Below are 27,923 nucleotides of genomic sequence, written 5' to 3'. Positions count from 1 at the left end.
TTGGCTTGGCTTCATGGACGAAGATTTATGGAGGGAGTAAATGTCCACGTCAGCTGCAGGCTCGTTTGTGGCTGACAAGTCCGATGCGGGACAGGCAGACATGGTTGCAGCAGTTGCAGGGGAAAATTTGTTGGTTGGGGTTGGGTGTTGGGTTTTTCCTCCTTTGTCTTTTGTCAGTGAGGTGGGCTCTGCGGTCTTCTTCAAAGGAGGTTGCTGCCCGCCGAACTGTGAGGCGCCAAGATGCACGGTTTGAGGCGATATCAGCCCACTGGCGGTGGTCAATGTGGCAGGCACCAAGAGATTTCTTTAGGCAGTCCTTGTACCTCTTCTTTGGTGCACCTCTGACACGATGGCCAGTGGAGAGCTCGCCATATAACACGATCTTGGGAAGGCGATGGTCCTCCATTCTGGAGACGTGACCTACCCGGCGCAGTTGGATCTTCAACAGCGTGTATTCGGAGAGGAGTCACGTGATGAAGTAGTGGCCGGATGGTGAACTCCAGCCCTCACCAGAAAAGTCGGGAAAAACAAGAGAAAATACAAAGGCACAGAAATAAAAGTTAAAGAAAAGTGAGTATAAAGGTGGAAAGAAGATGGCGACAAAAAAAGAAAAATCAAAATCAACGGTAAGAAGAGAGGAAAAGAAGACAACGGAGGAAGAAGGAGAAGGCCTTACCTGTCCGAAGAGGCCCGCTGTGGAGAGAGAAGCCCGCTTCCTCAGGTCGGTAGAAATAGGACTACAAAAATGGCTCGCAGAGCCGAGTAAAAGTGCGCAACCGCGCATGCACGAGGAGTCGCGCATGCGCGATGCGCATGAAAAAAAACACACTGACGGGAGGGGGGACCAGCTGGGGAGTCGATCTCCACAGCCGGCAACGACAGCTGCAGAACACCTGCAGCAAGAAGAGACCACAGAAGACAATGAAAACAAGAAGAGAAGAAAAGGGCAACAAAGAAACAACAGATGGCCAACCCAGAGGAAGAAGAAGAGGAAGAGTACAGTGAAATAGAAGAAGGGAAAGGCAAGGTAAAGGATATACTTTCTCTTGTTAGAGGATACATGGAGTCCTTTAAAGAATGGCAAACACAGGAATTTAATGATTTAAGAAGAAGAATAAACAACACAGAAGAGAAAGTGAATAAAATAGATATGACCTTAACAGAAATGGGAAAGAAAATGGACAAGATGGAAGAGCGGGCAGTAGCAGCAGAAATGGAGGTAGAAGACTTAAAAAAGAAATTGGAGGAATCTAATAAAAAAACTAAAGAGACACAAGAACTACAAGCTCAAAAAATAGATATAATGGAAAATTATAACAGAAGAAATAACATAAAGATAGTGGGCCTTAAGGAAGATGAAGAAGGCAAGAATATGAGGGAGTTTATAAAAGATTGGATCCCTAAGACCCTAGGATGTCCAGAACTACAGCAAGAAATGGAAATAGAAAGGGCACATAGAGCATTGGCCTCTAAACCACAACCACAACAAAAACCAAGATCTATTTTAGTAAAATTCCTAAGATATACTACAAGAAAAAAGGTACTGGAGAAGACAATGGAAAAAGTAAGAGAGGGCAACAAACCACTGGAGTATAAAGGGCAAAAAATCTTCATTTATCCAGATATAAGTTTTGAACTCCTAAAGAAGAGAAAAGAGTTCAATACAGCAAAGGCGATTTTATGGAAGAAAGGGTATAAATTTATACTAAAGCATCCAGCGGTATTGAAAATATTTATTCCAGGGCAACAAAACAGACTATTCTCGGATCCAGAAGAAGCACGAAAATTTGCAGAACAATTACAAAAATAGACTGAGGGATGAAGACGGGTAATGAGAGTAAAAATGATCACGATTGATATGTATGTGGGTAAAGACAAAAATAGACTGAGGGATGAAGACGGGTAATGAGAGTAAAAATGATCACGATTGATATGTATGCGGGTAAAGAGGTATAAGAGTGAATAGAGACAATGTGCATACGTGAATGTATCTGTACTTAGAGGAAAATATAGATAGTATAGACAAGAATTAATAAGGGAAGGTAAAGGAATAGAGAGAATAAGGAGGGAATTAAAAGAGTGACCTTTGTGACATATAAAAAGTGAAATCTTTTCTGGGGGGGCTGGGTGGGGGGAAATAGCGGCCACTGCAAAATCAGTTGACGCTTGCGAGTGGATTCGCAAACCCAAATGGAGAGGGGAGATGTGGTTGTCCGACAAGGGATAAAGGACAACTCAGGAGGGGAAGGGGAGATTGGGGATAAAGAAGATATAAATAGGAGAATAAGGAAAATGTTGGATGTTGTAGGAATGTTGTCTTATAAAGAGTTGAAAATAAGAAAACAGAAATGGAAAAGGAGGAAAGGTAATGATGGAAAAACGGAAAGAGAAGATAAACAAAATATAACATGGCTACGCTGAACTATATGACTTTAAATATTAATGGAATACATAACCAAATTAAAAGGAAGAAACTACTAAATTTACTGAAAAAGGAAAAAATTGATATAGCATTTGTCCAAGAAACACACTTAACTGAATTGGAGCACAAGAAATTAAAGAGAGATTGGGTAGGACATGTAACAGCAGCATCGTATAATTCAAAAGCAAGAGGAGTGGCTATATTAATTAGTAAAAATGTGCCATTTAAAATAGAAGAGGAAATAATAGATCCAGCAGGGAGATATGTTATGATAAAATGTCAGATATATTCAGAGCTTTGGAATCTACTTAATGTATATTCACCTAACGAAGAAGATCAAAAGTTTATGCAAGATATCTTTTTGAAGGTAGCTAATACGCAAGGGAACATACTAATAGGAGGGGATTTCAACCTGAATTTGGATCCAAATATGGATAAAACGGGGAAAAAAATTAACAGGAAGAACAAAGTAACCAAATTTATAATTAAATCAATGCAAGAAATGAAACTTTTGGATATATGGAGGAAACAAAACCCAAAAGAAAAGGAATACTCATACTACTCGGCTAGACATAAAACATACTCAAGAATAGACCTATTTTTGTTATCAGCTAGTATGCAGGATAGAGTAAGAAAAACAGAATATAAAGTGAGAATGCTATCGGACCATTCACCCTTAATATTGACAGTAAAGCTAGAGGACATCCCTCCAAGAATGTATAGATGGAGATTAAACCCCATGCTACTTAAAAGACAGGATTTTAGAGAATTTATTGAAAAACAATTAAAAATGTATTTTGAAGTAAATACGGAATCAGTGGAAGATAAGTTTATACTATGGGACGCAATGAAAGCATTCATTAGAGGGCAAATAATACGTTATGTAACCAAGATGAAGAAGGACTATAATCAGGAAACAGAGCAGTTGGAAAGGGAAATAGTAAACATAGAAAAAAAATTAGCAATGAAAGAAGATACAACTAAAAGAAGAGAATTGGCGGATAAAAAAATAAAATATGAAACATTACAAACATATAAGGTAGAGAAGAATATAATGAAGACAAAACAGAAATATTATGAACTAGGTGAAAAAACGCACAAAATCCTAGCATGGCAGCTTAAGACAGAGCAAGCTAAGAAAATGGTATTGGCATCAAGGTAAAAAGACAAACAAATTACATATAATCCAAAAGAAATTAAGGAAAACTTTAGAGAATTCTATGAACAATTATACCAAACTGAAAACGAAGGGAAAGAAGGGAAAATAGATGAATTTTTGACTAAAATTGAACTACCAAAACTACAAATAGAGGAACAAAATAAATTAACAGAACCATTTGGAACAGTAGAAATACAAGAGATAATAAAAAAATTACCAAATAATAAGACACCAGGAGAGGATGGATTTCCAATAGAATTCTACAAAACATTTAAAGACTTATTAATACCGCCCCTCCTGGATGTAATCAACCAGATTGATGAGACACAAAACTTACCAGATTCATGTAAAACAGCAATAATTACAGTAATACTAAAACAAGGGAAAGATCCACTCTCACCAGTGTCATATAGACCAATATCTTTGCTAAACACAGATTATAAGATAATAGCTAAACTATTAGCAAACAGATTAGCAGAACAGGTACCGAAAATGGTAAATTTAGACCAAACTGGATTTATCAAAAAAAGATGCACAACAGACAATATTTGTAAATTTTTTAACTTAATTCATGCAGTAGAAAGAAATAAAGCACCTACAGTAGCAGTTGCTTTAGACGCAGAGAAGGCCTTCGACAGAGTAGAATGGAATTATTTGTTCAAAGTATTGCAAAAATTCAGTTTACCGGAGAAGTATATTAATTGGATTAAAGCATTATATAAGGGACCATTAGCGAAAGTGACAGCAAATGGACATATATCAAAGCAATTTAACTTAAGCAGGTCAACGCGGCAGGGATGCCCACTATCACCTTTATTGTTTGCGCTAGCTATAGAACCACTAGCAGAATTGATAAGAATAGATAATAATATAAAAGGAATAAAAATAAAAGACGGAATATAAAATCAGTCTATTTGCGGATGATGTACTTAACAGAACCAGAACTATCAATAAAAGAATTATATAAGAAATTGAAGGAATATGGAGAAGTGTCGGGTTACAAGATAAACGTAAATAAAAGTGAAGCAATGCCTATGAATAATGCGGATTTCTCAAAATTTAAGAAGGAATCTCCATTCAGATGGCAAATGCAGGCAATAAGATACCTAGGTGTACAAATAAACAAAAATCTAGGCCAATTATATAAACTCAATTACAATCCACTAATGAAAAAATTACAGGACGATTTAGAGCATTGGAAAGATCTACCACTAACACTGATAGGAAGGATAAACTGTATTAAAATGAACATTTTTCCAAGGATATTATACTTATTTCAGGCATTGCCAATACAACTGACAGAAAAATTCTTCAAAGAGTTAAAGAAAATAATAAGGAAATTTTTATGGAGAGGGGGGAAACCGAGGATAGCACTAGATAAATTAACAGAATGGTATAAACAAGGAGGCTTACAATTGCCAAACTTCAAAAATTATTATAGAGCCGCACAATTAAGATACCTATCAGATTTTTATCAAACAAGGGAAAAACCAGACTGGACGAGATTAGAACTAGATAAAATAGGGGAAAAGATACCTGAACACATATTATATAAATGGGACGAAAAATTGGTACAACATAGAACTTCTCCAGTATTACATCATCTACTCAATATTTGGAAGAAGATTCATGTAGAAAGAAATAAAACAAATTATCAATTACCAAAACTAATATTGACGCAAAATAAGCTACTCCCTTTTACAATAGATAACCTTTCCTTTAGAGAATGGAAAAAAAAAGGGATTAAAAGAATAGAAAATTGTTTTTCAGGAAGTAGATTCTTATCCTTTGAACAAATGAGAGATAAGTACAATATAACTGGAGATACAGCGCTGGCTTATTACCAACTGAGATCCTACTTGAAAGATAAATTAGGAAGCAATTTGAGTTTACCAGAGGGAAGTAACCTTGAATATGTGATTACAGATACAATGTTAATCAAAAGATTTATAACAAATATGTATATTAAACTGCAAGAAAAGGAGAATGAGGAAACAAATGGTAAAACTAAGCAAAAATGGGAACAAGATTTAAATATAAAGATAAAAAAGGAAACATGGGAGAAATTATGTTCTGGAACGATGAGAAATACAATAAATACGAGGCTACGTATGATACAATATAATTGGTTACACAGACTATACATTACACCGCAAAAGTTAAATAAATGGGACCCAACAGTATCTGATAGATGTTTTCGATGTAAAAAAGAAATGGGAACAACAATTCATGCAATCTGGACATGTGAGAGAGTAGAAAAATTTTGGGATGATCTCAATCAGATATTAAATAAAATAACAGAAAACAATATACCAAAGAATCCAGAGATCTTTCTCCTAAGTAACATAAAAAACAAAGAATTTGGAATTGATTTGGAGGACGCACAAAAAGGATTTGTTAAGATAGCCCTAGCCGTAGCAAAAAAATGTATTATGTCAACCTGGAAATTGGAAGATAATTTGAAAATACAACAATGGTATATAGAAATGAATAAATGTATTCTATTAGAAAAAATAACATATAGTTTAAGAAATAATATTGAAATATTCGAACAAGTATGGGAGCCTTACATTAAATACAATAGCGAAAACCTACCGGGGACAAACATTACCTAAGTTGATGGAAGGAGAAGGAAAGAAAAGAAGGGACTCAGTAGAATTTCTGGTGTATTTTTGTTGAATGACAACATTGTCTGACTGGTTTAATGCAACCTAGATTGTATACCTAAAATGGATGAGGGGGGGGTGGGGGGGTGGCTTGGGAGGAGGGAGGGGGGGGAGAAAAAGTCACTGTATATGTGTGAAAAAGAAAAAGTGTATATCATGGCTAATGTGATTTATGGTGTGAAAAATAAAAAAATTTTTTAAAAAAACAGCGTGTATTCGATGCTGTCGGCCTCTGCCATCTCGAGTACTTCAATGTTAGGGATGAAGTCGCTCCAATGAATGTTGAGGATGAGCAGAGACAACGCTGATGAAAGCATTCTAGGAGCCGTAGGTGATGCCGGTAGAGGACCCATGATTCAGAGCCGAACAGGAGTGTGGGTATGACAATGACTTTGTATACGCTTATCTTTGTGAGGTTTTTCAGTTGGTTGTTTTTCAAGACTCTTTTGTGTAGTCTTCCAATGGCGCTATTTGCCTTGGCGAATCTGTTGTCTATAAAGCAGTAGGTGTTTTCTTATTTCCTTTCTTTCTTTTTCTTACTTTTGCGAGGGATGGGGGGTTGGGGAGAAAATTTACAAAGTACATTTTGTATCAATGGACATGGACATTTGATTAATGTTTTATTCATTTTTTTTCTTTTGTAATGATACAAATAGATAAAATTTTCCAAAAAAAATCTCCTCTGCACTGCCTCCAAGCCTAGTAGATCCTTTCTCAAGGAGACTAATACAGAACACGATAGTCCAGGTGAGGCCTCACCCATGCCTTGAACAGTTGCTATGACTAAAACTTTATGAGGAAACAAAGCTGGCCAGTACAGGAAGTATGAATCTTACCAGAGTGCTGCTTACCCTCCTCACTGAAGCCTAGCATCCACCAAAGCCCAGACTTAGATAGCCAGAAGCACTTGGACCTGACGGCAGCCCTTCTCAAAATGACTGCTTCTCTAGAACCCGCCTTACTTTTATGTTTATACAAATCTAACAAGCAGTTACCTTAACTTCCATATTTTAAATCTGCTGCTCAGTTCTGTCTCCTTGTTTCTTCTGAAATTGTCTGTAGAAAGGTAAACTAAAAATCCATTCCTATTAAAAAAAAAACCATTTTCTGTAACACACAAAGTAAAATCCATTCACGAAAGTTAGGACTTCTGGGTAGATTACTCCCACCTATGTCCAAGTCAAAATTGCAATAACTAACCCCTTTCATTTTCAGACTTCCCCTGGGATATTCCTTCAAACACTAAAAACTTGATCAAGATGCAGCACTTGAGTATAATACATTATCCATTTACTCTCTTAGTAAATTTTTGATTGCAATATCACAGCAATGTTTGTGCTACTTTTATAAATTGCTCCATTATGATACTTCCCCATTATACACAATTGTTCAAAGTAAAAATGTACTCCAAACCAGGGTATCACAAATATGATCATGTTCAGAAACTGGCAAAAAGATGCCTCGATATCATTTTCAAAATACCTTACAAAAATCATTGAGGTCAAACTCTGATATTTTTTTAATCAGATCTGAAGGTGAAAAAAGTATACATTTAAACAATCAAATACCCTTTACAAACTCAAAACGCGATCTAAAGCTCAAATGTATTTCATTTGACTGACAATTATTCTGCACAAAAGAATTGCAGAAGTATAGAACAGTAAGTGCAGGTAGACACTTACTATTTCAATATATGAAATGAGCTTCTCCCTCTGTGACCTCTGTGTCAGCTACTTGAGTTATTTGGTAGAGTTAACATTTTGTGCTCAAAATATATCTATGTAACTAACAGATAAATCTAACAGATATCTAAAGGTTTGAAAGTCTGTGTGAAACATGTTGGTTGATTTAACAGAGATTCTGAAAGCACGTAGCAAGTCTGGTGATAGCTGTTTGCAAAAAAAAAAAGTTGAGTTAATGTTTTAGATAATGATCTTTCCCTTTATCACTCTTCATATAATCCTACATAATAAATACATCTGGTTTATTAGGATTACTGCCATGTCATTTTAAATTACTAGTTTATATTGGTTTTAAAAAACTGAGATGTTTAAATATTAATGGAAAATAAAACTACTAATCAGGACCGATTCAATCCATTGTGCTTTTAGCAGCAATTCTCAGAACACATCAGCTATGTTGAATAAATTACTTTTGTCTATATTTCATGGTCTGAAGTAGTTCAGTTCATGATTCTATAAATAATATGTATAATGTAACAAATAGATATTTTTTAAATATCACAAATTACTCTTAAAATTAACACATAAACATTACAAATGCCCTCAAGAAGATATCTCTGTGCAGGCATCTCTCAAAAAGAATTGCTCAGTTGACCTTGTCTCCAGAATGTGGGATTCCAAAAACAGGCTAATGCTGTGACACATATTATATTAATGTGTAGGCCTGCCTATATTGCTGTTTAATCCAACCAGTTCCCATCAAATGTAATTATACCACCCAGGAAAGATGGATCTGCAAATGTGAGTTGGTATTCCTGTTGAAAGTTATTGCAAAAATCACTGAAATGCTGGAGGAACTTAGCCAGTCTTTTTAGCATCTAAAGGAGACAAAAATATATTGCTGAGGTTTTGGCCCTGAGGCCTTCTTCAAGGAAAATTCAGAAAAGGCAGAAGCAGGATATATCAGAAAGTCTCAGTATTCAAACAATGAGGGAGGAATCCAGATCAACAAAAAGTGTTAAATGAATATAAGTGACTAGGTAGAATTTATCATGTCTGTGCGACAGGGAAAGGAGAGATGGCAGGGGAAGAAGGGGGTGGAACTGACAGGTGGCCCATTTTACAGTCAATTCATTATTTCTTTCCATGGAGGAAACAATTGGATTGTGTAAATCAGACCATCAATTTGCTCTAATTCCTTTGCACTGTTGTGGGAAATGAAATTCACCTCTCCAATGTGATGGCATGTGGGTTTACATCAAGAAAAGGTCTGTTACTTTCCTGATAGTCATTTTATTCAACACGTTTTAAATACAATTTTTCAGCATGTCAGCTCGAGGAATGATTTCTCAGTCCTTCACTGCTCCAGTTTTGCTGTATATATTTAAAAGATCTAACAGCTCCATCGCTATTCTTTGATCTTCCTTGCCTAAAGAGTCTTTGGATCCATATTGTCATTCTTTAAACAGTGTAGAATAGAAATTCAAAATTGCAATGATACTCCACACCTTAATGTAGTTCAAGTTAACACAATAATAAAAAGGAAAATCAAAATGCAGATACTGGAAATCTGAAATAAAAACAAAAATTGCTGGGAAAACTCAACATATCAGGCAGCATCTGTAGAAGAAAAAAAGAGTTAACATTTCAAGTCAAAGGTATTTTATCAGATTTTAAAAGAGAGCAAACAACTTAGGTTCATGTTGCAGAGTTGATGAGGCAGGGATGGACAAAGCAAAGGGATTAGTTTTAATAGAATTGCTGTGAGGATTTTGTAGAGATCAACTGTTGATAGGTGAATTGGGCCAGTTAGAGAGATAAATAGCATCTTGATGAATGCATATTTACTATCCAGATGTTATCTAAATTTATTAACTCCCACCCAAACATCAAGTTTGACAAAGATCCTTTTGTAGCTTAAAAGGGTAACTCAACAACAGCAATAATAAGTGTGTTCAATCACCTAATATTGTATTATCTTTCCTTATATGAAGTATGTTTGATTGGATATGACATTTTAATCTGCAATCCCCAGCTTCCCTCTTCTCTAAATTAGTTCAAAACATTTTATTGTTTATTATATCAATGTCTTGTCAATGTGTGTGTGTATGTGCATCTGTGCATATGAATGCCCACACGCACTCGTGTGTTTGTGTGTGTGTGTATGTGCATCTGTGCATATGAATGCCCACACGCACTCGTGTGTTTGTGTGTGTGTGGGTGGGGGGGGGGGGGTGTAGCACTGGACATGGTGGTATCCAGGTCTGTATTCATGTCTGAGCCAAAAGTCAGGACCTCTTACCATTGCTTTAGCCTGCAGTTTTAGAATATATAATATATTACCATTATTTTGCTTCATTTTTAATGCTTGGACTTTGAGATAATTTTATTTCTAATGCACTGGTGAAAATGATTCTTGGATAGATGACAGACTGCCACAGAGCTATTTTAATAAAGTCCTTTGCGCTTCATTGACACTTCAAAGGTCTTAGTACAGACATTAAAGCTGGTGAGTGCAGCTACCCCATGGACTCATTCGTTATCAATTGGGTCCAAACTGCACCAGCTGTTAAGGGTTCATTAAACATTTAAATGCACAGTTGATAAGTGGTTTGTCATTTCTTATGAGACCGTAACAACCTGATAGATAGCCATGGAATCAAAAATATTTCATCATTAACAAACCTTTTGGTGTGTGGATGACAATATTGTAATTGAAAGAGGATAAAAATCACAATATTTGGATAATCTTGCTGCTGCAGACTGTTTATTCTGTTATGGCCCACAGCACTAGAGATGGTTACCCTTTAAAGACAAAACTTGGGAGGAGGGAGGGGGGGGGGTGAAGAAAAAGACACTGTATATGTGTGAAAAAGAAAAAGTGTATATCATGGCTAACGTGATTTATGGTGTGAAAAATTAAAAAAAATTTTTTTAAAAAAGACAAAATGTGTTGTAAGATTTACTAGAAATGAGAAATTCCTTCTGCTCCTCCTGTTACAATTTTGCTTTTCATGACATTGTTAATTCATTGCCTGCTTAAAAAAAATACTTGGCTGCTTTTAATTGCTTCTCTGTGGCAAGGCAGCGGTTACATGGCATTCAACCAAACCATTATATTACCCTTTTCTAATGGTGAGAGCTCAGGATGTTTGCAAATGCTGCATTTACTGTGGATTGAAGAAAAAAAAATCAATTTGCAGCACCTGTCTTCCTCATTATCCTATGCCCTTCCTAATATTAATTACATTTACACCCATGGCCATTTTACCACTCATTTAGCAGTATATTCTACTTTGGCAGCACCAGCTCATTTAAGAGTTTGCTTTTGTTTAACAAATTTAAATTACATGTATAGCTGCAGTGTGTTCTTCCTGTTTATTTACTTACAGTCAGTTTGCAGCTTCAAAATAAAATGTCTCTTGTGTTATTTCTGGACAGTGAAGTCATATACATAACAGCAGGCCTGATGATGCTTCAGTAAACCTGAAACAAACTTGAAGACATTGTTGATATTAATTTAGTAAAGTGAAACAGTACTTTGTGCAAGTGAATATAAAATTCTGATTTCTTGGACACTCCAAATGAAACTGTTCTGCATTAGTGTAGTGCAGACACGGATCAAAAAAAAATTCCTCCCAATTTGGCATTAATCCAAACAAAAATCTTTGGTCCAAAAGGATAGTGATTGTAATTTGTCTAAACAAGCTAAAATGTCTCCAGTACAATAAAATCCTTTAAAAAATAATCCTATGACTCCAAAATATATATTAAAAAAAAACAATGTTATGAGTAAAGGATTGTACCACATGGAAGCAGGCCCTTCAGCCCAACATCCATGCCAGCCAAGTCTCCTAACAGAGCTAGTCCCATTTAGCAGCATTTGGCCTATATCCCTCAAAACCTTTCCTACCCATGTATCTTTAAAATAATTCAAACCCACCTCTACCTCTTGCTATGGCAGCTCATTCCACATATTCATCACCTTTCTTGTGAAAAAGTTAAATTTAAATTTTATTTACAGCATGGTAGAAGCCAATTCCAGCTATTTAAACCCATGTGGCCCAACTACACCCAAATTAACTTACAACCTCATATGTTTTGGAGGATGGCAGGAAATTGAAGTACCCAGGGAAAACCCACAGAGACACAGAATAAAAATTCAAATTCCTTACAGAGAGCACTGGACTGGAACACGGTTCACTGCCACTGTAATAACAGCACAAACCACTACTCTAACTGTTCCAAGTGTGTCAGCTCAGATCCAAGATTGGCTTTGTGGCATTTTGTTTAAGAAATTAACATGCAGCCCTCAAGGCTCATAGAGCTTACTGAAGATTTCTGACTTTCCATTACAAAAACAGCATTCCAGGATATTTTTTATTTAGTTGCCAAATCTAGGAGTATCCAAGCCTACTGGGAAAGCACTGCACCTGGTTACTCCTGGAGTAGGAGTTGGGCCACATGTCAAAGTAAATAAGTTTTCTAACAATGCCCTTTCTGTACATTGTGATGAAATGGTTTGAAAAGCTGGTGATGAAGCATTGGTTTGAGCAGTGACATGGATCTGTTCCAATATGTCATCCGCAGCAACAGGTTCTCACTGGCTCTACGCAAAGCCCTGGACTACCTGGACAACAAAGATGCAGACAACAGGATGCTCTTTATTGACTACAGTTTAGCATTCTGCACCATCATCCCCAGAAAATTCCAATACCTGGGCCTCAATAATTAGATCCTGGATTTCTTCAAGTCCAGACCAAAATCAGTGAGGATTGTAAGAAAATCTCTCCACAATCTCCATTTTGTACCAGAGCACCATAGGTCTGCATTCTTGATCCCCTGCTCTACTCGCTGTACACCTATGACTGTGTGCCTTGGTATGACAACAACACCACCTAAAAATTTCTGACAATACCACAAGAGTGGGTTGTATAAAAGGGAGGGGGGGGGGAAGGATGAGTCAGTATACAGGAGGGAAATTGAAAGCTTGAATGAATGGTGCACCAACAACAACCTCACACTCAATGTCACCAAAACCAAAGAGCTGATTATGGTCTTTGGGAAGGGAAAACCAGAGGTGTCTGATCCAATAATCATTGGGAGATCAGAAGTGGAGAGGGTGAGCAAATTTAAATTCCTGGGAGAAACTATCTCAGAGGATCTTTTCTGGACCTGACAAACAAATGTCATATCATAATGAAGAAAGCATATCAGCACCTCTTCTTTTACAGGAGTTTGTGGAGGTTTGGTATGACATCGTAAGCCTTGGTGAACATCGAAAGATGTAGAGTGGAAAGTCTACTTAACCAGCTGCATCACGGCCTGGTATGGGGTGGGGGGGGGGGCATCAATGCCTCTGAGCCTAAAGCCCTGCAAAAGGTAGTGGACACAGCCCAGTACATCACAGACAAAACTCTCCCCACTGTAAAGAACATATAAGTTGAACGCTGTCGTCGGAGAACAGCAGCAATCATCAAGGATCCACACCACTCAGGGCTTGCTCTGTTCTTGCTGCCATCAGAAAAGGGGCATAGGTGCCACAAGATGCATACCACCAGGTTCTGGAACGGTTGCTACACCATCAGACTTCTGTACAGCAAACTCAATCAGAGATTCATTTAAGATCTCTCACTTTGCAATTTTTAATTACTGAATATTTTTTAAAAGTTTATTGAATGAACTTGTACAAGTACAACCTGACAAAACAATATTCTCTGGTTCTTGGTGCAAAACATGCAGACACACAACCAGACATAACACACGTACAGATAAACAATACATATGCAGGTTAAGTATTTAATCGATACAAATAAATAAATAAATAGTGCTTTGCACATATGAGAGTCTTGAATGGTTAGTGCAAGCAGTTCCTTTGGTCGTTCAGCATTCTCACTGCCCATGGGAAGAAGCTGTTCCTCAGCCTGGTGATGCTGGTTCTAATACCCTTGTATCTCTTCCCTGACGGGAGCAGTTGAAAGATGCTGTGCGCAGGGAAGAAGAGATCCTCAATTATTTTGTGCACCCTCTTCAGTCAATGATCCTGGTAGATCACATCACTGTAATGGAGGAAGGCTCCTGTGATCCTATCTGCCACTCTTTTAGTCCTGTAGATTGACCTCTGATCCATTTTTCTCCAGCAACTGGACCACACTGTGATGCAGGTTATTATCTGTATTGCACAGTCAGTTTGTTTGCATTATCCATTCAAAAATCTGATGGTGGAGCAAAAAAAGCTGTTTTCGTATCGTTGGGTGTTCATCTTCAGGCTCCTGTATCTCCTTCCTGATGGTAGCATAGTGAAGAGGCCATGGCCTGGGCGGGAGGTCTTTGAGGATAGAGGCTGCTTTTTTTAAGACACTGCCTCATGTAGATGTCCTCGATGGAGTGTGGTCTGGTGCCTGTGATATCACAGGCCAAGTTAACAACCCCCCCTGGAATTTATTCTTGTCCTGAGAGTTGACACCACCATACCAGTCAGTGATGCAACCAACCAGAATGCTCTCCAAGGTATACTTGTAAAACTTTACGAGAGTCTTTGGTGACATATCGAATCTCCTCAGACAATGGCGAGTCTTCTTTGTGATTGCATTAACATGAAAGCTCCAGAATAGATCCTCGGAGATGTTGACACCCAGGAATTTGAAGTTCTTGACCCTTTCCACTACTGAGCCCTCAATGAGGACTGGGTCGTGTTCCTCTGACTTCCTCCTGAAGTCCACAGTCATCTCCTTGGTTTTGCTGACGTTGAGGGCAATATTGCTGTCAATAAGCTGATCTATCTCTGCTGCCTCTTTCTGGCAAGATTATGAATATCTCTTTCAATTTGTGGGTGGTGCAGTCCCAAGTCTGAATGGGTTTTCTGTGGATTCTTTAGTTTTCTTCTGTCCTCAAATACATACAGGGATTGTTGTTTAATTGGTGTATTTGGGCAATGCGAGCTCGTAGGCTGAAGAGTCTGTTACTGTGTTGTATCTCCAACTTTAAATGAAATTAATTTAAAAATCTAAAAATTCTTTGTGATACTAATAAGCACTAAGAATAATCCTGATGCTTGATGAACAGTCCTACACATTACCTTCCCTGCATTACTTATCTCAATGTGCCAAACAAAAGCTAACAGAATCTGTAAATCATTGCATGCTACATTGATGATCTAAACCACACATGTCAAACTCTGGCCCGCGGGCCAAATTTGGCCTGCAATATAATTATATTTGGCCCGCAAGATCATTTCAAAAATGTATTAGAGGTGGCCCGCTGGCCGCCGCGCCAGTATAGCGCATGCACAGTAATACAACAAATCCCAGAATGCATTGGCGTCAGCCCGCTAATCGCCCACACCTCCTCTGTTTACGTTGCAGGGTCTAACCGTGGACTCTGGTTTTGGGGCCTGGCCGGTGTCAGGGGAAGCTAAGGCCGCTTCCCAGCGCCGAGAACTGGAGGCCTCGGGCTTGACCTCGCCAGGACCGTTGCCAACTCCCCCTCCCTGCCGCAGGCTGACCCGCAACTCACGGTGACGGGGCCGCTGATCCGCCGAGATTCCGCCCTGCAGCGAGAGCCGATGCCCCCGCTCTGTCATTGTCCAACCCGATCGCCCGCAAACCCCCGCCCTCCCGCACACAGGCCTGAGTAAGTATTATGAACTTTAATCTCAGGATAAAATGATCTTCCAATAGTTTCATGTCACAGTGATAAATATATTCCTGGTTAAAAATGGTCCTGCACCTGGATACAAGCTCATTAGGCATAAAACTTGAAAAGTGTGTAAATCAAAGGATATCTGTACCAATGGAAAAAGGGCATGGCAAATAACCCTGCTAGAGTTCATGCCCATTTGATTGTTTCAGGAATCATGTTATTCTCCCACATTCTCAATAGCCCTCAGATTTTACTATTCGACAGCACACTAGCAACATTTGACAAATCCTCTATAGAGAAATATTATTTATTGAATATTTTATTTCTCATTTGTTAATGCTTCTGGAAAGAGTTTATCCAAAACTATTATTAAACATTTATTTTAGTAAGAAAAAGTTTAACATTACATATGTTGAAAGAAGAGAAAACATGCAGATGTTGTTGAAAATTTTCAATAAATATTTAGTTCGGCCCTCGACTTAGTCCAAGTTTTTAATTTTGGCCCTCTGTGAATTTGAGTTTGACACCCCTGCTCTAAACTGTGAGTGAGGTTGATGATGCAGCTGAGTGGAGATGGGCACAAAAGGCATGAGTAGTATTCAGCCATTTAGATTCTCCATTTTCTTCCATTTATCTTGATAATAGGGATCTTCTTTTGGTTCAATCAGTGCAGCCCTGAACAGACTCACAGTCTTCTGTGATTTGGCAGAAGAAGCGACTTTAACAGATGCAAAGTCGTGATTCTGGACTTTAGCACCCATCAAGGTTTTGGAAAGCTTTTGATACACCTTGTCATCCACAGTATACAAAGTCTATTGAAAATAAACAATATTTTGTTGAAGTTCCATTTTTATTATAAAGTACAGAAAATAAATCTTCTGCAATAAAAAAGGCTTTTGAGTTGATAAAAAATTACTACGTTTTTTTTTTAATTACACATCTTGCATGCTTCCTGACAGGTGTAATATCACCATTGAAATGAATGGAATTGAAATTAGCCTGCACACAGGATCTATGAATGATTTTTTTTCATGTAAGTACTGGGAAATATCAGCAAGTATGGGCCGTGTTACTGAATTCCATGGGGAGTTGAACAACTCAGCATAAATTTTATCGGTTATATATCTGCTAACTTCTGCATCTGGATATGCATGACCCAAATTTATAGGGTTACAAGCCAATATTTCTCTGTACAACTACTGTCATTTAACACAAAATTTATTCCACGGTGTTTGAAGATGCTTTCAGTCAGCTTGTTCACTTTTATGAGGCTACTGCACATGTTAGGCTCTCCATAATGATTCTCAGGGTCTACTGGCTGCTGTAGATCCCCACAACTATCTCCTCATGGTGTGTGTCTACAGGATTTTCTGAGCCCCTTTAAAAATAGGATGCCTCTCCTCCTCTGCTGTCATCCATGTGGAATCCTTCATGCAAAGCAGAAAAAAAAAAATCACCCAGAAAATTATTCTTCCCATAATCGTTCAAAGGAGAACAAAGGTTAGGTGCTACATTAAGAAAACAGGAAGTATAATGACATCTAGGTGTCCTTGTTCATCAGTCACTGAAAGTAAGCATGCAGGTACAGCAGGCAGTGAAGAAAGCTAATGGCATGTTGGCCTTCATAACGAGGGGAGATGAGCATAGGAAAAAAAAAGGTCCTTCTGCAGTTGTACACGGCCCTGGTGAGACCCCAACTGGAGTATTTTGTGCAGTCTTGGTCACCAGGTTTGAGGAAGGGCATTCTTGCTATTGAGGGAATGCAGCATAGATTCACGAGGATAATTCCCAGGATGGCGGGACTGTCATATGCTAAAAAATTGGAGCACTGGGCTTGTATACACTAGAATTTAGAAAGATGAGAGGGAATCTGATTGAAACATAAGATTATTAAGGGATTAGACATGGCAGAGACAGGAAATATGCTTCCTATGTTGGGGGAGTCCAGAATCAGAGGCTCTAGTTTAAGAATAAGGTGTAGGCCATTTAGAACGGAGTTAAGGAAAAACTTTTTTCACCCAGAGAGCTGTGGACCTGTGGAGTGCTCTGCCTCAGAAGGCAGTGGAGGCCAATTCTCTGGATGATTTCAAGAAAGAGTTAGATAGAGCTCTTAAAGATAGTGGAGTCAAGGAAAATGGGGAGAAGGCAGGAATGGAGTACTGATTGTCGATGATTGACCATGATCACAGAGAATGGTGGTGTTGGCTCAAAGGGCTGAATGGCCTACTCCTGCACCCATTGTCTACTCTCTATTGTCTATTCCAGAAGAGTTATATATTTAGGCACAGACCTTTTATTTCCATATTGCATTTAGCTCAACAGCAAAGTAATGAAGCATTTCAAGTCTAAGGCCTTCTCTCACCAGAGTCAAGATGATGGATTCAAGGCAGGTATTGTTGGCCACAACTGTTTCTAATTGTCCCAGCTTGCATTTTCACAATGAAAGTTCCCTTCCTGAGGAGAGTTTGGAATCAAGGTCCCAGTATAGTTTTTTTTTCAGTTGGTGTCTCCAATAAATCAGATGCTATTCAAAGCAACAGGTTTCCTTGAACATTTCACCACTTGGAAATGATTTTTGTATATTTTCCACTTTTCTGTGTCCTTTAACAAACTAATGATGAATATGAAGTAAAAGCTTCACTTTTTGAGGGGAAGGAAATAAGAAAAAAAATATTGTTCTTATGGGAACAAAATCCAAGACCTTTAAGAGGGTGGAAGTGGAGTGCACTGGTTCCCCAGAAGAAAACCTTTACACCTTCATCAAATTTAAATTTTTTAATTTAGATATTCAGAACGGTAAGAGGCCCTTTAAGCCATGGGCCCATGCCACCTAATTAACCCTGGTACGTTTTGAACGGTAGGAGGAAACCAGAGCACCTGGAGATAACCCACAAAAACACCGGGAGAATGCACAAGCTCCTTATGGAAAGCGCGGGATTCAAACCCTAGTCCTAGTCGCTGACACTGTAACAGCATTCCACTAACTGTGCCACCCTGCAGCTGGAGAATTCGTCAGCCAAATTATGTTAAAATCTTAGGTTTTCTTATTCCGTTGTTGAGTTCAATACATCATGATAATGGGAGAAATTAAAAATAATGCAACATTAATTTCAGTCAAAATTATTAAAATGAGCTTTGCTGTCTTGGTCAGTTTGTCCTTCTAAAGCTTTCAATTTTGTGCAAATGCTACTTACTAAATTCATGTTGCTTCAGTATATGAAGTTGTGATGAAAAATTATCAATCTGAAACTCAGCTGTTTCTTACTCTGTAAAAGCTCCTTGAGTTTCATTGGAGTTAAAATAACATAATTCTGGCAAAAGAAAGAAATGAGCTCAGAATTACAGAGGAACAAATGGTTCAAAGTCTCACTGACATTTTAATAATGTCACTATCAGGAATCTATAATTGACTTGAATGCCACACACTGCACTGATGTGCTATCATCAAAATCTTCCAATATATTGGATAATTTTACTAATTTCTCATAATGAAAATAATTATTTGTTTTCATGCTATTTATGTACTGGATTGACTGGTGAGAAAATTTTGTATAGAGCTATAACTAGGCAGATTTTTAATGTTCTCTGCTGCCTTAAATGGACACGTCCCAATCAAACCTTTCTTGTGAATTCCATCTCGCTAAGCTGCATAAAATGTTTGTTACATGGACCCAAAAACCTAGCCAAGATGGAATGTTTCAAAGAGCTTCTAAAGGGACACAAGGAAGCAAGATCAGAGCCTTAGGAAGAGTTTAATGGAGCCTGAGAATTGGGGAAACACAAAAATCCAGTAATTAAGTAATTTCAGAAGGCTAAATGAAGTACATATATGAAGAGGCAAAGCAATAGAGCAGTTGAAATGTAATTCACAAAAGAGATGTAGAAACTCAGCAGGTCATGCAGTGTTCTTTATGTGGCAAAAATACATCATCAATGTTTTGGGCCTGAACCCTTCAACAATGTATGAGCAAAAAGCAGGCAGGCGCCTGAATAAGATAGTGGTAGGAGATGCAGAGGAGCAGCACCTGCCCACAAGCTGGAGGTCATAAGTGGATATGGATGGGTTGCCGGGCAGAAAGAGTAAAAAGCTAGGAAGTGATGGGGGAGGGGATAGCTCCCTGAATAGAGAGCCAATAGGTTGGGGATCTGGAAAAAGACATAGGGACGGGGAAAGAGATAGATATAGGAGAGGGGCCTATTTGAAACCAGAGTAGTTGATGTTAATGCCATCTGGTTGGAGAGTGCCCAGATGTAATATCACGTGTTGTTCCTCCAATTTGGGGTGGCCTCACTTTCACAGTGCGTGGACAGAGATGTCAGCATGGGAGTGAAGTGCAGAATTGAAATTGTTAGCCCCTGAAAGGTCCCCGAGAGGCCACAATGGGAGCATCAGAGTAGTTGATGACCCTTGCAGTCATGGCCGACATCATGGGGGGGGAAAACACATTCACGGGCTATGTCCCCCAAATGAGTTATTGCACCCCCCCCCCACTCACCCACATGCAGGCCAAGCCTTTGGTGTTAACTAATTAATTTATATTATCATATTAAAAGCAAAAAATTTTTTGCTAAATTAAATAAAAACAAAACTAAGAAAATTTAAAAAAACATGCTTATGACATCAGAAAGGAAGTTATGTTGTAATGCATAGAACATGTGGCGTCATAAAGGGTGTTGCGTCGGAATTAGGAGTAGTGTGTATGCCATGTTAAACCTGAATAACGTGTGCTTACTGTTCCTCCATTTTGAATCAATTCTTAATGACACATACACAACAGAAATGGCTCCACTTATCTGCTTCTTCAAGCCTCCTTCAACTCCACCAATGACGAGGGACCAAATGCGCTTGCACCCAGCAAGGCCACCTCTGAAAAGCAAGAGTCTCTATCTGCGAGTAGCCATGATGCACCTGCTAAAGTAAGAGCTAGCTGTGGAAGACAACCGACAGCCATAGATAAACTCGTGACTGACCAACCCAACCAAATTGTCTTATAACAGAACCCTACCAGCATTTTCAGTGGTAGGAAGCATTCAGTTGTCTCTGTTTGGTATCACATCCAAGACTGGCTTGAATACAGCATCAAGGTCGACGCAGCATTTTGTTTTTGCTGTCAGCTATCTAGTGCCGCTCTGACATCTTGGACACTGGATGCCTTTGTAAGTGTGGGCTTTTGTAACTGGAAAAGTGCTGTGGAGAGAGATCGGGGATTTCATAACTATGAATCTTCAAAGGAGTATATCTCTTGCTACACACTGTGGAAGGAACTGGAAAGGAGATTTCAACACTTTGTCAATGCAGACCAACTACGAAAGAATAGGTATTATGTTTTCTCTCTCATCAAGATGACCAAGCCCAGTTTCTAATTCATTGCCAAGTTAGTGCACACAGTTCTTGCCCTGTTGGACCCACCAAACAAGCTTCTATAGAAAGAGGACACACTGACTTGATGACAGGTTTAAATATCATGGCGAGTGAAACAGCTTGTGTACGGACACTCCATTGTGATGAGGAGTTTAATAAGGTATGGGACATGGCCACAGCTGCCAGTACATCACTGAGACCCACGATCACCAAACAAAGATGCAAAGTGAACACGATTATAGATGATTATGTTGTTATGGGAACTACGGGACACAGGGATGACAAAAATAACAGAACATCAGAGACTGAACTACAACATTATTGATTCAGTGCTTGGAGAGATAGATCACAGATTCAGTGAGTGCAACTCACAGTTGGCTCGTGCACCTGTTGCACTGAATCCAGAAAGTGATATATTTCTTGATGGAAAGGCTGTGAAGAATATTACGGACCTGTCACGATCACCCATAATTGAGACAGAGTATAAAGTTGCTAAACAGTTTTTCAGCTCACAAAACAACCGCAGCCAATCGAGGGGGATTGGACTATACAGCACATCCTCTCAAAGTACCACATATATCATATCACACTGACTGCTTTCAAACATGCCTTAACATTTGGCGCCTCCACGGCAATGTGCGAGAATTCATTCTCCACTCTGAGAAATGTATTTTCGGACCACAGACGTGCAATGCTCCACAAAAGAAAGGTCCAGTTGGTTCAGCTAGCGTTTGAGAGGGACTTAACCTGAAAATGCACAAAGAGCAGAAGGACACCATTCTTAGGAGATTCAACACCAACACTCATGTCCTGCAACTCCTGTAAAGGATAGCCATGCATTTAATTCACTTTATGATGCCAGCCTAAGCTTTCATGATTATTACTCAAAACGTTGAATGATTTTTGGGACTGTGTGCATTTATTTAGTAAGAGTGGAATATATAGTCTATTTCAAATTATGTTCTAATGATGTGCCCAGTGCAGTGTGTGTGAAAGAGTGAGACTTTGTAGCAGGTTTTTAATTTGAAACTGGGTTGGTGTGTTGGTTGTTGATGGCAAAGTCTTATTATATCAGCAGCTTGTGTGTGGATAGAAAAGGAGAGTTTCCGGCCAGTTGGACCCACAACTGAGAACTGAGACTAAGGGGAAACCCTTTCAAACAACATAAGGGGGAGTAAGGACATGAAGCCATTGTGGTGGTAATGGTGTAAATAGAAATGAATATAACAATGTACAGTGAAGGAAATGTATGGATACAGAACTGTTTACAGTTTTCCTTTAGTATTTAATTTATTGTGAATAAAGTTTAGGTTTGGTTAAAAAAATTCAATGCTAGAGGAGCTCAGCAGGTCAAGCAACATTGTATCATATCAGCATCTGTAGTTTTTGTGTTTCATTGAAGTTCACGTTCATCTTATTTATAGCATTGAGAAGATGATAAACACATCTGAAGTACAAAATGGTTACTTTCAAAAATAGCTTTATTCTATGGACTTTGGCTACAACAGTCGAGTGCCGGAGTACAGCTTGAACCCAAAGTTTTAGGTCATTAAGCTGTTGGTCCAAGTGCAGAAACGAGCTAAGACATACAGTATTTCATTCAGTATTTGTAAAGAATTTGCATAGGATTGGTCAAATGTCAATCCAGCAGTAGGGTTATATATATTGACCTCTGCTTATACATGGGCTACCATTGTGCCCCCAACCCAAACACAAATGGTGAACGGCACACAAAACTGCCACATGAATGGCAGTTTGTGGCTCCCAACACCCGCCCCCCCCCCCCCACCCCGCACTGCGGTCACCTGAATGCCTCTGATTAGATTTGTTCTGATGCCGACCGTGCTGCAGATTCACAAGTGGAGTGTTGCTTCACTTCGAAGGACTGTTTGTGGCCCCATATGGTGCTAAAGGAGGAGGAGTGATTACAAGTGTATTTGAAAACACAGGTGGGAATTTTAAAACCAAAATATTACAAATATTGAAAAATATAACCATGACCATATTGATGGTCAAGCTAACAAAGGGCATGAATTCCCTTTAAGTCAGCTTGACCATCAATATGGTCATGGTTCATCCACGAGCCTTGATTCATTTGTGCCAAAAAATGTATCTTCTTCTTAACTATCTTTAGTCCTCTCAGCCCTTGGTGGTAGAGAATTTCCTATGTTCTCTGCAATTTTCTTTTGCATGCTCAACCTCTTATAGCAAAAGCCTTTCAAAAATCCAAATCTGACAGCTCTCCCTTGACTATTCCATCTTTGTGGAACTTCCCTTTTGTCTAATCTTGTTGCTGTTTCTTGTAATGGACACTACCATTTCCTGACTACTGATATTGGACTAACTGCTCTGTAGTTCCTTTTGTTTTCTCTACCTCTTCTTTCAAATACCAGAATTGGATTTGCCAGTATGCAGGAATAGTTCATGAAAGATGGCAACCAGTTCATCCACTACTCCTATGGCCTTCTCTTATAGTGCCCTGGGATGAAAATTATCAGGAACTCTTTCCACCCCATTAATGTTTTCATTACCAGTAGGGCAAACATTTGGTACAGCATGTAGTACTACTAAGTAGTGACCTAACCTGGACACACATCTTCTCACATGTCAGGAAGGCAGAACTGTGACTGCATTTCCTAAGAAAACTGAGGTAGGCAAGGCAACTAGCCACAATCCTGTTGACTTACTACAGAAGCTTCTTTGAGAGTCTTGGCCGGCTGCACCACAGTGTGGTACAGTTGCTTAGAGCATTGGATTGGAGGTCAATCCACAGGACCATAGGAGGAGCAGAGAGGATCAATGGGGTCTTCTTCTCCCCCCGCCATCCCATCAACGTGACTTCAAGGGGGCTTGAAAAATCATTAAGGACCCTTACCAACCTGCATGTAGCATCTTCCAGCTACTCCTGTAAGGAAAGTGATACAGAAATAACAGAGCGAGAACTACCAGGCTGAGAAACGGTTTCTTACCACGCCCAATGAGACTGCTGAACAACTGATGAACTGCTCATCCAATCCCCCTGAGAATCTATTATTATTTAACAATATTTATTTATTTTTAAATATGTACTGTATATAAATTGCTTGTAAATACTGTATGTGTGCTATGTCTGCATAGTGTCTGCATGCTTTTACACCAAGGGTCAAAGCATACTGTTTCATCCAGTTGTACTTTATAATTGTATGATAATAATAAACTTGCATTTAAACTTGTTACTTCATTCCTCCTGCAAACAGCGTTCAATCCTTACCTCCAGCGCTGTTTGTGTGGAATTTAAACGTTCATGTGACCATGTGGGCCTCAATTTCTTCCACAGCATAAGAACATGTTGGCTCGTACATTAAATGACTGCTGTAAATTACATCTAACAAAAGGTATGTGGTAGGAGAATCGGAGCAAATTTAATGGGCATCTGAGGGAGAAGACATTGTAGTGGAATGGGAGTAGTAAGAGTGTTCTGATAGCTAGCAGTGACATAATGAGTTGATGGCTCCCTCCTCAGTCATAAAATATAGCATGTTTTCCTTATAATAATTTCCTTTAATTCCCCTTTTCATTTGACAATTGGTTCCCTAACATTACTGGCAACTTACCTGTCTTCTATTCGTGAAGACCAAATCAAAGTATTTATTTTATTTTTCTGCCATTTCTTTGTTCCCCAGTTTATTTTTCCACTTTTTGACTAAAATAGATCTACACGCATCTTCACTGATATTTCCTTTTCACATCCTTTTGCACTTACTCATGTTCCGTATTTTGTTTTCTTAATCAATTTCTTGGTTTCTTGTGGCTTAATTCAAACTTTGTCCAAATTGTAAGGATGCTACTTTTTCTGGAATCTTTATATGACACCTCTTTGGATTGAATAGGGTTTCTAAATGTGCTTGTTGAACATAGTTTGGTCATCTTTCCTCTTGCAATTTAGATGGAAATATGACACTGAAATAGCCCCCTCTATCCCAGCAAGTCTGTGGCAACATCAACTTCCCATTTACTTTAATTTTATATTAATATTTATTTTATTCTCTCAGCATTCTTTTTAAAAATATTTTATTTATAAATTTTAAATCATATGACTTTAATTATAACATATTCATACAGATATATAGTTGAATGAACCCCCCCAACCTCCCTCATCCACCCCACTTACACCCTCCCTCCTCCCCCTTCCACCTACAAAGAAAGGAGAAAGGAGATTCATCACTAAAAAAATGACAATAATTAACTTTTTCGCTTTGGAGACTGAGACACCTATCAGAGCGGGTTGAAAGATTAAATTTTCAAACCAAGGATTTTTAAATATGGGCTCCACACTCTTACCAAAAAAATGATATTTATCCCTCAAATAATATGTTATATTTTCTAAAGGAATACAGAGTTTCATTTCAGTTTGCAATTTTGCATTCCTAAAACTAAATCAGATTTCCAAGTAATGGCCAAACATTTTTCTTAGAAACGGCCAAAGTTAAACATAAAAATTCGATTTGATTCTCCCCACATTCTCATCAACTCCTCCAAGATTTCACACATAAGGGACAATTTACAGTGGCCAATTTACATCCTGCCAATCAGGATGTAGGAAGAAACCCAAGCACCCAGAGGAAATCAATGCAGTCACCATGAGAATAGTTGAGATAGTTGTGCAGGCTTATAATGGATAGTTTGTCACTAACCTATTCACTGAAGTGTTGAGAGGGAAAGATCCAGAGAAGATGGACTGTGTAAAAGTGAGAAGAGGAAGGAAATTAACACTGAGATTACTTGATGTGCAAATGCACTCAGTCAAATGAAGGGGGAGAAAGGGTATATTAATGCAGAGAAATTAGTTTAGTCCCCATTCATGGAAGAAATAGAAGGTCCTCAAGCCATTCAGCATTTTTTTGCCCTAGATCCTCTTTACCAGAGCACTTTTTCATTGATATGCAGTCTCTTCCTGAAACAATTTGATTATCCATATCCCAATTAGTTTTTCTGCATTGCTTCTTGTCTTTTCATTTTATTTATGTTCTGCAATTCTTTCACCAGGACATCTCCTCTCCCTACCATTTAGTGTAAAGCTCTATCAACTCTTGAGTTATATGAATTGACAGATCTCTGGTCCCAGCACAGTACAGATGTAATCTATCCTAATTGAATAGTTCTATCTTTCACCAGAGCCCAACAAATTGAAACTCATTTATCCCACATCAGTCTTTGAGTCAAGTTTTCACCTCCCTGATCCTATTAATCCTGTGCCAATTCACTCATAGTTCACATAATAATTCAAGGGTTATTATTACCTTTGTGGTTCTGCTTTTTAATTTAGACCATAGGTATTCAAGCTCTTCCAGCAGAACCATTTTCTTAGCCTTTATACAACCATGATTCCTCAGTGAACCATAACTATATATGAAAAGAAAGTCATGTTTGACTAAACAACTAGACTTCTTTCAGGATGTACCTATTTAAATAGATAAGTGGGAACCAGTGAACAGTGTTTTCAGATTTTAGAAGGCTTTCAGTGAGATCCCACAAAGGACGTTGGGTGAGAGCAAATAGAATTGAGGGTAAAAAAAAAATGATTTGGATTGAGGACTGATTAATCAGACAGAAAGCAAAGAAAAGGAATAAATTGATATTTATGCAGTTGCCAAGCTGTGATTCATGGTGTACTTCAAAGACTGATGTTTGGCCCCATATCTGAGGAAACAAAATGTTATATATTTGATATATTCAATGTTTACTATGAATTTGTACTCAAATATTTTTAGGTTCAATGGAATTTTTACATCAGATTTTATGATAAATACTTATTTAAAATGTTTTAGACAAAGAACATTCATTGCAGGAGGAGAGATTATGCAAACAAGGCCTGTAGTTTCTTGAGTTTAGAAGAAAAGGAGATGATCTCACTGAAATGCACTCTAATTCTTATGGGAATTTGGTGTCCACTAACTGGGATGTCTAGAACCAGGGACACCAGTGGATGGCCAATCAGGCTAAGAAAACAGGATTTTTTTCTACCCAAGGGGTGGTGAATAATTCGAGTTCTTTTCCCAAGAAGGCTGTGGAGAATCAATCACTGAGAATATTCTAGACAGAGTTTATCATGTTTTTTATTATTTTACAAATAAAAGGATCGAACACAGAACCTAAAACATTACAGCACCATGCAACAGATACTGTGCTGACCTACATAAACCTACTCACAAACTGAACATTCTCAATCTCACATCCATAACCCTCTATTTTTGTTTACATCCACATTCCTGTCTTAGAGTCCTCTAAATGTTCCTATTGAACTAGCCTCCATCGCCACCATTGCCAATGCATTCCATACACCCATTATTCTCTTTGACTCCTAAATTTTCCTCCTTTCACCTTGTAGAGGTGTTTACTACTCCTGCCCTCGGAAAAAGGCTTTGGCTGTTCACCTTATCTAACCCTCTGACTCATTTCAACCTCTATTAAGCCTCTTCTCATCCTTCTGTGCTCCAAAGAGAAAAGTCCAAGCTCTGCTAAATCTGCCTCATAAGACTCGTTCTCCAATTCAGGCAACATCTTGGTAAATCTCCTCTCCACAGCTTCCACACCTTTCCTATAATGAGGTGACCAGAACTGAACACAATAATCCATGATGCCTAACCAGAGTTCTATCTCAAAATATTACTTGAACTTAATCACCCATTTAATGAAGCCCTAGCATAACAGAAACTGTTTTAACTACCCTAACAACCTGTGCAGCAACCCTGAGAGACCTATAGATTTGGACCACCAGGTCCCTCTGTTCTTTCACACTGTGGCTTCAGGTTTAACCTTCATTGTGTTTAAATGCATAGCGTTTTTATGAATAAAATTAAGCACATTTGGGAGAGCGACTTACAAACTATTCTTTCCAAAGATATATGGACCAAGTGTTTAAAATGAGTCCATTCCAATTCCTTTTGTGCACATCATTCACTTATTCAATTCAAGATGGTACATAGAGCACATTTATCCAAAGATAAATTAG

At 38.4% G+C, this 27,923-nt stretch overlaps 1 long non-coding RNA gene across 7 annotated transcripts in view; it reads right to left on the bottom strand.

Annotated features, from left to right (window-relative positions):
• Positions 1–27,923, bottom strand: part of LOC138757911 (uncharacterized) — a 108,280-nt gene that overhangs the window by 28,745 nt on the left and 51,612 nt on the right. For 5 of the 7 annotated variants that reach the window (XR_011353983.1, XR_011353984.1, XR_011353981.1 and 2 more), the window contains exons 3-4: positions 11,320–11,425; positions 7,243–7,332 (exon numbers count right to left, since the gene is read on the bottom strand). This is a non-coding gene — a long non-coding RNA (uncharacterized lncRNA). Of the gene's footprint in view, positions 1–7,242; positions 7,333–11,319; positions 11,426–18,764; positions 18,882–20,576; positions 20,759–22,737; positions 22,840–27,923 lie in introns of all 7 variants that reach the window. The other 2 variants (XR_011353982.1, XR_011353985.1) reach the window with 2 other exon arrangements.

The sequence above is a fragment of the Narcine bancroftii genome, chromosome 3 (assembly GCF_036971445.1).
Source record: "Narcine bancroftii isolate sNarBan1 chromosome 3, sNarBan1.hap1, whole genome shotgun sequence".
In the NCBI taxonomy this organism is placed as follows: domain Eukaryota; kingdom Metazoa; phylum Chordata; class Chondrichthyes; order Torpediniformes; family Narcinidae; genus Narcine; species Narcine bancroftii.
The sequence above is the reverse complement of the archived record's forward strand: the minus strand, read 5'-3'. Positions and strand labels throughout refer to the sequence as shown.